The sequence below is a fragment of the Marmota monax genome, unplaced genomic scaffold (assembly GCF_021218885.2).
Source record: "Marmota monax isolate L192 unplaced genomic scaffold, Marmota_monax_Labrador192_F-V1.1 WCK01_AAM20220418_F8-fsc00020, whole genome shotgun sequence".
NCBI classification, from domain to species: Eukaryota; Metazoa; Chordata; class Mammalia; order Rodentia; family Sciuridae; genus Marmota; species Marmota monax.
Window position 1 is genome coordinate 20,341,982 of NW_026692912.1, and position 3,777 is coordinate 20,345,758.

Here is a 3,777-nt window from a genome sequence, read left to right on the forward strand (position 1 = left end):
CCCTGAAATTGTTTTGCTGGGGAGAGTCCATCAAACCTGCACCCATGGTTCCCACCCCTGGATACTTCAAGATCCCATTCAGTTAAGGGGCACACCCCAGCCCGCGGTGTGCCAGCCTTCCTCCTGGAACGCAGTCAAGAAGGGACAGGCGGCCACAGCTTACTTACCTGGTGGGGTTGCCAGCCGGGTACCGCGCACGGGTACCCGCGCACACACACCCCCTAGAGGTTGTGTTGAGGTAGACAGGGAATAAGAAGGAGGCAGAGAGGAGACAAAAGGAAGGACAAGGAAATAAATTCGTAATCCGGAAGTTCCACAGACTTTTCCAGGCTAGTCTCGACTCTCAGCATATCATCCCTGAGAAATCTGTAAGTCCCTGCATGTTTAACCCCGGCAGAGAGAACTGATATTTTGGGAAACCTATAATTTAGGGGACTCTCCAGTGTTACTGGATCAGATGATGAAAGCCTTGTCAACCCAGGAGGCTGCGAATGACCAGACCACCAGGAGCTGTCCGGAGACAGCTGGACTGACACCGTCCCTGCACACCGTCCCACAGCACCCCTCACCAAGTTTCCTTTAAAGAGCTAGGACCCAAAATGCATCTCTCTCTTGAGTTGCCCACCTTCTCGCTTGATTGTGTATCTACTTTCTTAAATAACCCTCTGTCTGACCGCCTGAAATTCTTTGGGGTCACATAGCTAAGAACCCGGCTGGTCCTGAATCAAGTTCCCCCTTCTCTCTGGGAATTCCTCAGGCCCTTCCTTGGAGACACCTCTTCTCCTGTGACAGTGTTACCATGTCACCTGCTCCAGAGGTGGACAAAACATCAGCGCCTGCTCAGTAATGCCTGGCCTCCTAAGTGTCCTTGCATCCAGATCCTCCCAGAGATGGTAGAACCCCAGGCCACCTCTGCCACCTTGGGCTGATGCCACAGTCTGCTGGGCTGGGTGCACCACAGGACTCCACAGGCCCAGCTGCTAGGGGGCTGCTACTTTGTGGTCCAGCAGCTCCAGCAGCTCTGGGCTCTCAGGATCAGCCCCGAGGGAGAAGAAGGAGCCAGAGAGGCAGCAATGTGAAGGCCTGCCTGGAGTGGGTGATGGCTTGTGGCCTGGGACAGGGAGCTTTGGGGAAGCTCCCAAGGCAAGCCCAGGAAGCAGCAGCCTCACCTGCAGAGTCCCCTTCTGGGCTCTCCCACCTGGAAGGCTGGCCTAGAAGCCCAGCTGGTCACTCTTGCAATGTGACTATAGTTATAGGATAGGCAGGCCCTGCCTGCCCCCAACCCCAGCGACCCACACTGACAAAGGAGGGGAAGGCAGTTCTCAAAGCTGACACCCTCCATGGCCTCCAGGCTGCCTGGGGGATTGCTGGCCCCCACCACTGGGAATTCACCCCTTGTGATGAGCCTCAGGAAAAAGAGGAAGGAAAGGAGGGGAACACAGGGAGGGCAGACGGAGCGCCAAGAACCCTCACTGGCCAGGCTTCTGCAGGGGGAGCTGCTTGGGTCCAGAAGAGGGCCACGTCTGGGTGGGAGAGCATTGCTTTGGGCAGTCTACTGACTATTGCATGTGTGCACATGGGGAGGCCCCACAGAAGTGTGGGTCCTCTTCCCTCTGCCAGGCCGTTTTGCCCTCCCAGGGCTGTCCCCGCTTGCAGGGAACAGACGCTAGGCTGAAGGTACCGGAGGACTGGACATTCCAGAGGCTGGAGCTTGGCAGGCTGGCCCTGCTAATGGCAGTGCTGGCGGCTACTACTCAGTTCCTCCGCTACCTGGGGCCACATCCTGTGCTATGGACTTTCTACACAAGGTCTTGCTCAGTCTACAGCATAGTCTCCCCACTGTACAGCTCAGATTTCAGGCCCAAGGTCGTACCAGTGTGAAAAACAGCACCCAAGCTTGAGCCCCAAAGTGTCCTCACTCCTACCCTCATTCCAAGGATCCCGCTGCTTACAAGATCTAGCTGCTCAGACCACCACAGTTGCAGAACTACTGGACTTTCCCTATCCACTATAGATGGAGCCATGGCCATCTCTCACTGGGTACCAAACCCTGGCAGAACGGAATTAGGAGCTGCTTTTGCTAAAATCACTTGACTCTTCACTTGGGTCGTCAGATGACCAATGGGTAATGAATGACAGGAAAAAAACTTGGCATATCTGCCTTCAGCTCGTGTCTGTCACTTCCATTACCTCAAACTTTGGGTCAGGTACCAGCTCAGCTCCGCACGCATGCCAATCACTCAGGAAGTGGAATATGAGGTTCATGGGCCCTAAATTGACCTAACCTATCTTGTCTTCCTTTAAGACTGAGGACAGCATAACAAGAGATATTTTCAAGCTTTGCAGGGACAGTCAACTGCCAGCTTTTACAGTGTCCTGTTCTAGACCCCCTGGAGTGGCACCTGGATGTCTCCAGAGATTGCCCAACACCTGCAGTCACTTTGGATTTCAGAAACAGCAGAACCTTGCAGACATATCACCCTGTGAGATCCCCCTGCTAAATGGGAGCAATGCCCTTTGGCAGGATTGAGGCTGCCCCCCCCCCAGTGGAGCAATCACCTCCTGGGAAGCAGATGGCCCCCTCAGGTGATTAGGACTTCCTGAAGCCACCATGCAGAACGAGAACTGAGACAAAGACCAAGGTGGCCCTAGCTACACAACCCCCAGCCATGTATGTGCACACCACCCTCGCCTTTCTTCTCCTTTTCTGTAAAACCCCAAGGTTTCCGTCAGTCCCTCAAAGACAGATCTGCAGTCCCCGTCCCTCTGAATCTGTTCTCCCCAGTACATCCACGCTAAGTTCCTTTCCTGCCCTTTGCCACTGCTTGTCACTTTGATGGGCATATTGGGACAGTGGCCACACCTGTTCTGTTGGGACCTTTGTAGCTGGAACCTTTGCCTGTAAGACAACATTGAGACAACAGGGATGGCCTGGTCACTGTCAGAGTGTGCCTGGCTGTGGGGACACAAGCAAGCAAACAGGCATGACTGGCTGAGATCAATGCTGGGCAGAAAGGGGCCAGAGCCTGTTTGGGGCACACAGCTGCCAGCCAGGGCAGCCGCCAGCTAGACACCTTCTGTGCCCTCTTTCAGCATGCTGGTTCCCCTCCCCAGGTGCTGTCGTCCCCTGTGATGCACCACCCAGGCCAAAGCTATAAAATGGGCCTGTGTGTCTGGGGTCAGCATTGGACAAATGGACCATCTCCACTAAGCACTGTAGAAATGAAACCAGCCTCCACAAAAGGATGTCCCAAGGTTCCAGCAAGGAGCTTCCAATGTGAAATGCCCTTTCTTACCAGACTGCATCGCTCTCTCCACTCGGTTGAGCCAATAGAAAGACTGTGGTGTCGCTGCACTAACAAGAATTTCTTAGGGACCTGGGGGGAGGCACTGTCTGGGCTGGGAGCCAGGTGACTAGCTCCTTCTAGTCTTGGGGGGGCTACAGGATGTCCCACCCCTCTCTGGTCCTCCATCTTCTGATTGACTCAGAGGGGTAGGCTGGTGGTGTCCAGGGCCCTGACCACTCTAATTTCCCACATCACTTATTTCCAACTGGGGGAAGGAAAGATCTTCCCAGAACCCAAAAGTGTACCCCAGAGCCTGTCATCCTGATCTGTCATTGCCTGGGGTACCCCAGGCTAGGATCCCAGTCATGCTGTCTGCCTTGGAGGGGAGGCTGGACATAGGCACCCAGCAAGGAAAAGGGCAGGGGCCCTTTAAGCCCAGCCTCACTTAGTCAGGCTGTTGCTATGTATGGGCCTAACTTCCTTAGCAACC